At 38.4% G+C, this 12518-nt stretch overlaps 1 long non-coding RNA gene across 2 annotated transcripts in view; it reads right to left on the bottom strand.

The window, feature by feature from the left end:
* The window catches only part of LOC149121021 (uncharacterized), a 141752-nt gene that overhangs the window by 13388 nt on the left and 115846 nt on the right, over positions 1-12518 (bottom strand). The gene's annotated exons all lie outside the window — the stretch shown is intronic.

The raw sequence follows: 12518 nt of genomic DNA, 5'->3' as shown, positions 1-12518 counted from the left end.
CCCTAATTCACATCCCTTATTTTCCAATCACATTAAAAATCAGCCATGATCTTTATCCTTGTCATCAAGAAAATCACTTGTGATCATTGTTTGCACAGCATCTCTGAGGCTGTCTGGTGCTCGATTCATCACAAGCAGTTACGTAATAGAGTATGATGAGATGGAAGGCCAGCAGCTGTGGAACAGGTCTCAGACATAGTATGGAAGAAAGTGTGGCCTCAAAGCGTGACAGAGACAGCCACAGAATTTTCCATAGAGTGCTTAGTGTTAAAGCTCAACTCTGAGTTATCTGCTCAGGGACTCCTCTATCCATTCAGTGATGTAAGCAATAACACACTCCTTAGGTTTCCAAGATCAGGCATGCCCTGTGAACAGCTTCAATACATACTTCATAGGGTAGTGGGGAGAGAAAGGAAATACTGAACATACTTATCATGTTCAAATCAGTATTTCTCCAAATTTCTCCAAAAAGCAAACATTCTACAAAAAACAAAATATTTTTGGAAAATGTCCCCAATCCAGCACTTCTTGAGGCTATCTCCTGCTGATGCTATTTACTGAGCACATACACACTGACCAGGTACTACCGTATGTGCTCTATATCTGATACCTCATCTAATCTCTTCCTCAGTTACAAAGTAAGTACGATGATTATCACCATTCTAAAAGCAAATAAACCGCAACAAAGAATCAACTCTCATCATAGAATCTATACTACCTGCCACCACTCCCCTCCCAGTACTCAAGGTAAGACTTCGTGTCATAATCTGTTACACTGACAGTAAGGTGAAGTTGTTACATTTTATAGTTTCCAAGAATAATCAGATCTTCCATTCATGTATCCAGTGGGAATCATTATTTTTGCTTTCCAACACTGTGTTATTACATCGCACTTCCTTTGTGTGAACACACATGCTGTTTCAAAAGCTGAATTGGTACCCGCAGTACAATATTTTGGTTAAGTTTCCAACAGCTATGTGTCAATGTTATCAGCCAAAGGGTCAAGTGAACCTGATCCATTTCATAGTATGAAACAAGAGTCAATATGACACAATAGTGCTAAATATTAAAAATACGACCATTCATACATCTCAACACTGACTGTACAGATGATGTATTATGCTTTGTTCCAATTTTCTCTAACTGGGGACTTCTTATCTATATTGTTTCACTGGATTCTAAGATGCAGCATTAGAAAGAAATGCACATACGTTCTAAGGCACACTGAACATGGCTACAAAATTATAGAGACACATTTGCAAAGGAAACTTAAAGCAGCAGCATGTGCTTGGGTTCCTTTTTATTAAAGTCTGCATGCCATTCTCCTGAAGAGCATGTGGCAAATATATAGCAATTTAGGCTTTGAAGTAGTTTTTGCAAGCACAGATTAAGTAGCTTACACCAGCCAAAACAGTTTTTATTAACATTTTCCAGGAGAGACAATACAATCTATCCAGACTGGTGTAAAGGGAGCTGATCGCACCTCAAAAATTAGAATTGCCACATTACTGGGAAACATGGAATGATTTTTCTGTCAAATATTGTGAAGCAAACTGTCACTCGGATCCCATTCGTTTGCCCTATCACAGGTCCCCAGCAGAAGACTTCGCAGGAATCCTCTGAAACAACTCGTCCATGCACTCATTCCAACAAGAAAAGAAATGTTTGGAAAGGAAATGTTCCTCCAAAGATCACTGTAGTAGGTTTTCACGTGCTCTGGAAAGTTCCCCAGGCAATAAATGAAGCCATCCTTCGACTTCACGCAAAACTCCCATTCTCCAGTCCAAGGACTTCCTCTTAGAGCTGTAGTTTCTCTTTGGTCAATGGAGTAGAAATGATTCCCCAACAGACTGTGGTGACAAAATCTACTCGACCCCTACCCATGCTTCCTGAGCTAAGGCCACCATCTCTTCATCCACCCACTGGTCCTACCAATCCTGCCTCCCTGGCTTTCAAGTGGCCTGAGTTCAGATTCCAGATGTTACTGCCACTTGAATGATTCAGTGTAAATTACTTAACTCTTGTGAATGTCAATACCCATATAAAAGCACAGTACTTAATTCAGAGGCATAAGATACATGAGTGAAGTTTATTTGTTGACATATATCAATGGAGAAGCTATACAATAAACGCAAAGCTGAGAGATGCAAAGTTGCAGTATGTATGCTACACTGAAACAAAAAAAAAAAAATACTTGACAACCAGGGTAAAAAGGAAAACCATAAGGCGTCATAAATTAAATTTTTAAAAATAGGATATTACAGTTTGCTTTCATCTGCAGGGTAATAATTAAACATTAAGACATTATGCTCTAAAGCTTTGGAAAACTAAAATTGATATGCATTTTACCTTGAAGTCAGTGACAATTCATTTTTAAGAGCAGTCAATGATTAACAGAAATGAAATTATAGGCACACTTCAAGGGAAAACATAAAAAATGTAATAGCTATAATTCTCATGATAATAAATGGAGCCTTACATATATGGGCAATAAATGGGCAATAAATACTACTTGTTAAGAACTTTCTCTCTGTCAGACATTCTTCTAAATGTTCTACATGCATCACCTCATTTAATCATTATGTGAACTTTATGATGTTGGTGATAGCATTGGTACCATTCTACAGGTGACAAAACTGAAACTCAATGGAATGGCATAACTCGTCCAAAGCCACAAGGCAAATAATTAGTAAACAGGATCAGAACTTTACTCCTTCATTGAAAAACATACATCATCCATCATGAGAACTGTTCTCTTCTCTGCCCTTTCTGGCCGGCACCATGCTGGCTGGAGCCAGTGCTGAGTACTTTGTAAGACACAACTGCTAAATTGTTAAGAATTTATGATGTGGTCACTAAACACAATGAGTCTACCATCAGCCCTGGTGGGAATATTTACTTGCCAGAAACCAGCAAATGTAACAAATCAACAGTTCCACTCCCTGTCCCTGGAGTCGCTTGTTAAACATTCTCAGCACACCACTGAATTAAAGTTTTGTGTGTGTAATGGTGCATTAGTCGGCTTTGTAGGTTTCCCTTACGCCTGTCCATGTCTTGAGAAGTATTTTGTCTTAGTCATTCATCAGCCAGTCCTGTTGGATGTATCACTGTTTTTCCTGCTGCAGACATATTTAGTCAATATTTGGGCTAACAGCAACTTAATCTAGATTTCAGTAGTTTAAATAATGCTTAAGGACATTGAGCAGTGAATGATATCTTTAAATCAACTATATGCCTAAGATTAATCATGAATACATTAACGTGTTCCCTCTGGCTCCGGCTTTTTAACTGAGATCTCCTAGAAGAGACTGCTTTTCCAGAAGTTGGGGTACCACTTCCCAGCAAATCCCTTAGATTAATCTGATCTTCCCTGAAATTTCTGGGGTGATCATCAGGCTTGAACACCATTATCTATAATGACCTGGGATACCATTGCTTTTTGAATTTTCTTACATAGCTCATCATGTCTGCACATCTGCAAGGCCATTATCCAAAAAAAAAAAAAAAATGACTGACAAGTCATTACTGGACACAGTTTATTTAAGCTGCAAGTTGTTTTTATACAGCCTTGTCATCAATTTCCACCAGGTGAGTATTTTATCCCTTCCACAGGGACTTTTAGTTTGTCCATTAATAAAAAAAGAGAGCATGACTAACTTGTTGGTTTCCATCCAAGATTTGGAAGACAATTGAGAGTACAGAGAAACACTAGAAAGGGCTTGCAAAGCGACAATAAACTTGGTATTGAATCATACCTATTGCTGGAACTTCATATAAACTCTTTGACACTGGAGAAACAAATCCAAACCCCAAAGTGTTATGCTTGCTCTCCTCATCCAACATAAGCCAGCTGCAAGTGAGTAACTCAGTAATGTGCTTTTATGTATGCATGTATAAACTGATATAGTTTTTCCATAATCACCTAATGACTATATTAAAAATGTTTTAAGTTGTGCACCTGTGTAACAGAAAAGGCCTTTGATATTGATGTGATTATTTATGTAAAGGAACAAATTGGTTTGCTGAATTCACTGACTTTTAAACTCTATCTCCAAGTTTCTATCACATCAACACTGTCTTGATTAAGATGTAGGAGGGAATTAAGTTTATTCAAGTTGGATTAATGAAACACTGATTTCAATAGAGTGCTAGCCCACAATACTGAGTTTTTTTTTTGCTTCACCTCTCCTTTCAAAAATTCTTTTTCCTTACTTCTTGTACTTAATGTATTTCTACAGAAAGTATTCAAAGAAAGTGTTTCACAACCACACGTGTGGCCATTTTATCTCAGTTGTAATATTTTGAAATTATGGTTTCATTATCTCTTGGCCTGTTTTTTAGAGAGAAAAATATATGTATCTTCCTCATTATAAGCTTTGGAAGCTTTGAAAAACCATTGAAGTGCTATGCTTGCAAAAAAAATGATTCTAACAAATGGCATGCTTTGAATTTTTCTTTCTATAGAGTTTTTATTTTTTATTCTCACATAGTATTCTGAAGTAGTTACAATGAACCATGGTGCTGAATTCAGCTTTTCAAATAAATTAAAAGAAATTTTCAGGCACTTCACTTCATGTAGAAATATCATCCAAGGAAAGAGAAATAAACCTTTGTGTGCTGGTATTGTACAAAGAGCAGGAAGAATGGAATCAGTATTAGTGCTCTTGTTTGACAAGCACAAAACTGTACCACCTCTAAGAGAGGAACTACTTGTAAATTTAACTTTGAGCACTGCTGCCTCTGTATTCATGGCTAAGTGAGATCTACGATGCATTTTTCAGTAATACCACATAAATATATCACTGTGCTTGAACACACATCATGTGCCTTGTTTAAACTCTTACACTTGAGATATGGATGATGTTGTTTAAATATTTGCTGTGAGAAATGGAATGTCATGCAAGAATCTTTATTGATTACCAAAGGAAATAGAAATGGCTCCATGGAGTTAGGACCATGGTTGATCCTGTGTGGATTTTCCAGGGTAAGCTCATGGATCACATTAACAGTACCTAAAATGATGGTTTCCAATGCCTTCCTTTGTGGGTGGCAGTTACACATGGCTGCTTACTTAACCGATTCAAATTCAAAATTCAAACTAAGGGAAGCTTTCAAAAGGTGGTCTCTTCCCAACAACATGTTCTATGTGAACTATGATAAATACCAGGCTGTGTTATCGAGAGACTGAATTTTCTGTGCTGCTGTTACAGGGTATTTACTGATCTGCAATTTGCCAGCATCACATTGAATTTTTTTTTTTTCTTCAAATCAAATGATTAGGAGGAGAAAGGAGAATAGAAATTAACCGGACAAGTTGGTGGTTTGGCATCAGCTCTGAGCAAGTTTATGAGATGATAGCTAAACCTATGGCTATGTGAGTTTCAGGGATTACTTACCCACTCAACTGGCTATACTCTCCATTATGACAGAGAGCAAGAAACTGTATTTCTTCTATTATGAGATAATTTTTTTATTTTTTATTTATTTATTTATTTTTGACAGGCAGAGTGGACAGTGAGAGAGAGAGAGACAGAGAGAAAGGTCTTCCTTTGCCGTTGGTTCACCCTCCAATGGCCGCCGCGGCCAGCGCACTGCGGCCGCCGCACCGCGCTGATCCGATGGCAGGAGCCAGGAGCCAGGTGCTTTTCCTGGTCTCCCATGGGGTGCAGGGCCCAAGCACCTGGGCCATCCTCCACTGCACTCCCTGGCCACAGCAGAGGGCTGGCCTGGAAGAGGGGCAACCGGGACAGAATCCGGCGCCCCGACCGGGACTAGAACCCGGTGTGCCGGCGCCGCTAGGCGGAGGATTAGCCTAGTGAGCCGCGGCGCCGGCTATTATGAGATAATTTAAAAATCTCTTACATCTAAGTTAGAACGGAAGCTGGCTGCAGCCTAGGTATTTATGCAGATCCTTACCGTTGACTTCCCAATGTTTTCACACACAGTCATGCATTGCTTAATCACAGGCCTGTGCTCTGAGAAAGGCACCATGAGACAATTTTATCACTGAAAAAAACTTTCAGAATGTACCGACACAAACTGAAACAGTTATGGTGTCACTAATCAATATAGTCTCTTTTTATTTATTTGTATTTATTTGAAAAACACAGTTACAGACAGGTGGAGACAGAGAGATACGTCTTCCATCTGCTGGTTCACTCCCCAAATGGCCAAAACAGCTGGAGCTGAGCAGATCCAAAACCAAGAGATAGGAGCTTCCTCCAGGTCTCCCATGCAGGTGCAGGGGCAGAAGGACTTGGGCCTTCCTTGGCTGCTTTCCCTGGAGCATCAGCAGGGAGCTGGATGGGAAGTGGAGCAGCCAGAACTGGAACTGGTGTCCACATGGGATGCCAGTGCTGCAGGCCTGGGCCTTAACCCACCACACCACAGCACCAGCCCCTCTAATCAATATAGTCTTATGGAATCACCATCATGCATATAGTCCACTACTAACTAAACAGTTTTCTACATGACTGTATATTATTAACATTATTCATTTTTAGAAATAACATCAATGTAAGTAATGTTTTCTACACGTTTCTTCCTTTTTAATTATATTCCTTTTATGATATTATGTTATATTTTTAATATAAATATTTTAATTATACAAATTTTATTATCTCCTTTTTATTATATTTCTATTAAAAGGTCAAATTTCAGTTCAAATGAGAGAATGCTGCATAAATTAATTTCCTTTTAGATATAAAAAGAAACCAATTTCTATCCATTCATGGCAAAAACTCTGAACAAGTTGGTAAAGCAGTAACCTATCTCAGCATAACAAAGGCTATGTATAACGAATTCGCAGGCACAAATCATATTGAATGGGGAAAAGATGAAAGACTTTCCTCAAAGATCTGGAAATAGAAAAGGATGTCTACTGTCATAGCTCTTGTACGATGTTATACTGGATATTTTAGCCAGAGCAGTTAGGAAAGAGAATGAAATGAAAGTCATATGAATAGAAGAAGAGGAAATCAAATTATCCCTGTTTGCTAGTGGCACGACTCTATATACGAATAAAACTAAAGACTCTGCCAAAAGACCATTATAACCAACAAACTAATTTAATAAATTTGCAGGATACAAAATCAGCACATAAAAATCAGTGGCAATTTTGCACACCAATAACAAAGTCACTGAAATTATAAAGAGGGATCTCATTTACTATGGCTACAAAAAAAATGCAGGCTTCTGTGATTAAAATTACAAAATCCTAACGAAAAAAGTTGAAGAAGATACACACAAAAATTGTAAGACTCCCATGTTTATGGGTTGGAAGAATTAATATTTTCAAATACTGGTACTTCTCAAGAAATGTATGCAGTCTCATCAAAATACCAATGGCATTTTGCACAGAACTAGAAAAAATTCCTGAAATTCATATGTGGGAACAAAAGACCCCAAATGAACAAGAGAATAAATCTGGAGGCATTATAATACCTGACCTGAAGATATGCTACAGAGCTATGTTCACAAAAACAGCATGGTCCCAGCATGAAAACAGAGCACACAGACCAATGGAACAACACAGACATCCCAGAAGGAAACCATTCATTGAGAGCCAACTGATTCCAGAGCAACCCACCACAATTATGTACTGTAGAAAGGAAATTCTCTTCACTAAGTGGTGCTTGGAAAATTCAACTGAAGCTGTACCCCATCTCTTACTCTTTATCGAAATCAAACCAGGGACCTAAAAGTAAGACCTGAAAGTCTGGTATCGCTGGAAGAAAGCAAAGGGGAGACATCAGTGTAGGCAACGTAAGCCGAAAGCACAGGCAACAAAAGCAAAACTAGACAACCAGGATTATATCAAACCACAGGTTTGGAGAAAATATTTGGGAACTAGTCTGACAAAGAATTAACATCTAGAACATAAGAGGAGCTCAAAGCCCAGTGCAGGCTTCTGTGATTAAATGTGATTAAATGCAACAAGAAAAGCCCAAATAATCCAAGGAAGAAATACGGAAAGGTTCTAAACAGACATTCTCAAAAGAAAAAATACAAATGACCTAAAAATATATGAAAATATCCCCGGTTTCACTAGCCATCAGGGAAATGTTCATCAAAACCTCAATGGGGATATCTCACTCCAGTTAGAGTGGCTATCATAGAAAAGGCAAAATATAATGAGCGCTGGCAATTATGTAGACAAGGGAATGCTGACGCACTGTTGGTGGGAATGCAAATTTCTACATCCATTATGGAGAACAGTACGGAGGTTCCTCAAAAAACTAAATATAGTTGTCATATGATCCCAATATTGCACTTCTGGGTGGATGTCCATAAGAAATTAAATCGTTACATGAATGAGATGAATGGTTTTTCATGGTTACTGCTGTGCTCCTGACAATAGTCAAGATATGGAATCTGGGGCCGGCACTCTGCTGCCATCCTAAATGGGTGTGAGTTCAAGATCTGGCTGCTCCACTTCCAATCTTGCTCTCTGCCGTGGCCTAGGAAAGCAGTAGAAGTTGGCCCAAGTCGTTGGGACGCTGCACCCACATGGGAGACCTGGAAGAAGCTCCTGGCTCCTGGTTTTGGATCCACATAGCTCCAGCTGACGCAGCCATTGGGGGAGTAAAACAGTGGAGGATGGAAGACCTCTCTATCTACCTCTGCTTCTGCTCCTCTGTAACTCGCCTTTCAAATAAATAAATAAATCTTAAAAAAAAAAAAAAAAGACATAGAATCAACCTGGATGCCCATCAGCAGGTGAATGAACCAAGACTATGTGGTATATATACATGAAGGAATATTATTAAGACCCCAAAAAGAATGACGATGGACCAAGTCCCTGGGCCCCTGCACCCATGTGGAAGTCCCCAAAAAAGCTCCTGGATCCTGTCTTCAGCCTGGCCCAGCCCTGGCCATTGTGGCCGTCTGGGGAGTGAATCATCAGATGGGAGATTTCTCCCTGTCTCTCCCTCTCTCTCTGTAATTCCAACTTGCAAAACAAATAAATAAATCTTTAAAAAAAACTCTTTAAAAAACTGTCCTTCAGTTAAGTGCTTTCTATTATATATTCTATATTATTTTATATATTAATATATAATATTCTATTATATGTAAGCATTTATTTCAAATGCATCATGAATATCATTCATTCAAAACCACATATAATCTTACTCATAAATCACAACTATTCCTATTGAATAGGAATAAACTCTGAAGTTTGATGCATTATAAAATATCATGTTTCATTTTCTTTAAAATAAGTCTCTTTCACAAAACTTTGGATTCTGAATATTTCTAAGAGTTGTTTTCTGGTCATATTCAGTGAACTGAGGCAAGTTTCACTCTAGTATTTGTAGTCTCCTCCCATGTATTTGTCTTAGGAAGATGCATATTAAGTGATTAAGGAGCCCTGAAATAAATAGTAAAGAATACTACAGAAACCTTTGTGGATATGGTGAGTTTCATTCTTCTTGGTTAGAATATCCTGAACCAATTTTTTCCTGTGTTCACTTTTCAAGGAAAGATTACATAGTTTCCGAAGTTGCAAACAGATAGTGCCACCATTTTTCTCACCACAAAGTTTTACTCCAGCATATAACAAGCATCATAATCTCCCGCAATCAACAGCCCATTCACAAGATCACTGCCAAGAATCATTGCTGGAATCATTTCACAATTGTTTGCCTGCTACATCATTTATAAATGTCCAGGAGACATTAGAAAATTTTCTTTTAAATCCTCTATTAAAATAGTGCTATTTAATTAAATTACATATCTGAATTTAGAAAGAATGAATCAGAGAACACACAATAGTTAGGATGAAACACATGAAGAACCTCGTTAGGAAAACGGAGCTGCCAGAGATACTGCAAAAAAAAAAAAAAAAAAAAAAAAAAAAAAAAAAAAAAAAAAAAAAAAAGTCAGTGAACTTGAGGACGTAAGAGCAGCATCTGTGCACAGTGAGTCCCAGAGACAGCAAACAGACAAACAGAGACCAGCAAAACACATCTCACTCCTCACACTATATTCTTCCTACCTAAAGGTGGGTTTTTTTTTCAAGTTTAATAAAACTATAAACTTAGCCAACAAGTCAAAGCTAAATGATGTATGTCGCACAGAAAAACTACACCCCCCCCCAAAAAAAATAGGATATTTCTCAATAGGAGCTACTGACTTTCAGAGAGGAAGTTAGATAAGGAAGTAGGAGAAGCAAGAATTCACACACACATACATATACAGATGGAGAAATACAAAATACAGAAAGAAGTGTAGATATGCATGAATATACTTATATAAATATTTATTTATATATATATATATGTGTGTATATATAAAGCCTACATCTTTTGATGAGAGCACTTAGATTCAAGACATCCCAGTAGGAATGAAAACTATAAACACCCAAATGCTGGGTTTTTAAATACCATTCTGTAGTAAAAGGAACTGATATTCCTTGGAGAAATGATTCCAAGTCTAGAACAGGAAGTGTGAAATGTAAACCTAGATCATCTTAAAACAAAATGTAGGGCAACATTCAAAAAATTAAAAACTGGATCATGTCCAAGTATATAGAAGCTGACTGGAAAAGGCCCCTGATGGTCAAACCAGAACCATTGGAGCAACCAAATCAGTATCATAATATTATCTACAACCCAAATTAGAAAATAAACATGCAGGGGGCCGGCACTGTGGTGTAGTAGGTTAAGCCTCTGCCTGCAGTTCCAGTACCCCCTATGGGCGCTGGTTCAAGCCCCGGCTGCTCTACTTCCAATCCAGCTCCCTGCTAACGACCTGGAAAAGCAGCAAAAGATGGCCCAAGTGCTTGGCCCCTGCACCCATGTGGGAGACCTGGAAGAAGCTCCTGGGTCCTGGCTTTGGATCAGTCCAGCTCTGGTCATTGTGGCCATTTGGAGAGAACCAGTGGATAGACTACCTCTCTCCAGGGGTTGGCGCTGTGGTGCAGCAGGTTAACGCCCTGGCCTGAAGCGCTGGCATCCCATATGGGTGCCAGTTCGAGACCAGGTTGCTCCACTTCCAATCCAGCTCTCTGCTATGGCCTGGGAAAGCAGTAGAAAATGGCCCAAGTCCTTAGGCCCCTGATGCACGTAGGAGACCCAGAAAAAGCTCCTGGCTCCTGGCTCCTGGCTTCAGATTAGCACAGCTCCAGCCATTGTGGCCATTTTGGGAGTGAACCAGAGGATGGAAGACCACTCTCTCTCTCGCTCTCTCTCTGTCTCTCCTCTCTCTCTGTGTAACTCTGACTTTCAAATAAATAAATCTTAAAAAAAAGAATACCTGTCTCTCAAGTAAATAAAACTTAAAGAAAGAAAATAAATATGAGTTTTTAGGGTTATAAAAAATGTTTGAATAAATAAATAAACAAGGAAGAAGCAAGTCTTCTTTCAGAACTCCAAATAATACATGTACAAGTACCTATACTATTCTGTTTGGTTTTGCAATTGTTAGACATTCTTATGATTAAAAGCTAGAAAACAATCATAATCTTCCTTTTTTTTTCCCATTCTTTTATGTTTTGCCAACATATTTGCTGGCTGAGAGAACATAAATTTTCAGACTAAGGAGGGTTAGGCAAGACCTGCAGAAGCGCATCAAAAGAAGTTTATCTTCTTTAGAGCACATTTAGAATTTTTAAATTGTTTTATCAGCATTCTCCTCCCCATTTGTTGCAGGGCGGATCTAGAGAAAATGAAATGAGAATGATTTATATCTCGATAACGGTACAACCAACAGAGAAGACTCCATCTGACATAGCACTGAGAGTGCATGGTTTTGGACTCCAACAGATTTGGGTAGATTTTCTGTGCAACACTGGCCAAGTTCCTTAACCTCATAATGGCTCAACTTTTCATACCTAAAATTGCAGTAATTATGCATATCTCACTGGCTTGACTTTGTACTTGCAGTGGATAAATCATGCAACAGTGCCTCATACATGTTTGACACTCATAGTGAAAATATCAGATATATACTGTTTATTTTGTGCAAGGCACACAAGCGATATGATTATTGCATCATGTATGTTCATTAAACTATCATACTTATTTGTAAAATTTTTATTAGTAAAGATTTGTTGACAGCTCTAAAACTAAGATTTTACTACACAGTGCCAGGTAGATTAGTTTCTCCAGTTACCTGCCTAACATATATCTTTCAAGTTGAATACTTTGAATTGCAATTTTTTTAACATGCTGTAATTTAATCTTGTAGGATTTTGATGATTTCCTTACCAGTGTATTTAAATAATTATATGACTATCTTTAAAATCATTCAGTGTCACATATCTTTTAGCAATTTAACAATATATAACCGAGCTCCTTCTATTTTATGTCAGTTCTGTGAGTTCCTTCAAGTCTTTTTTTTTATTTTTTAAATTAAAGATATTTACTGGCCGGCGCCGTGGCTCAATAGGCTAATCCTCCGTCTGCAGCATTGGCACACCAGGTTCTAGTCCCAGTCGGGGCGCCAGATTCTGTCCTGGTTGCCCCTCTTCCAGGCCAGCTCTCTGCTATGGCCGGGAAGTGCAGTGGAGGATGGCC

This window comes from Oryctolagus cuniculus, chromosome 18, assembly GCF_051225735.1.
Source record: "Oryctolagus cuniculus isolate XC-2025 breed Fujian yellow rabbit chromosome 18, ASM5122573v1, whole genome shotgun sequence".
Taxonomy (NCBI): Eukaryota; Metazoa; Chordata; class Mammalia; order Lagomorpha; family Leporidae; genus Oryctolagus; species Oryctolagus cuniculus.
The sequence above is the reverse complement of the archived record's forward strand: the minus strand, read 5'-3'. Positions and strand labels throughout refer to the sequence as shown.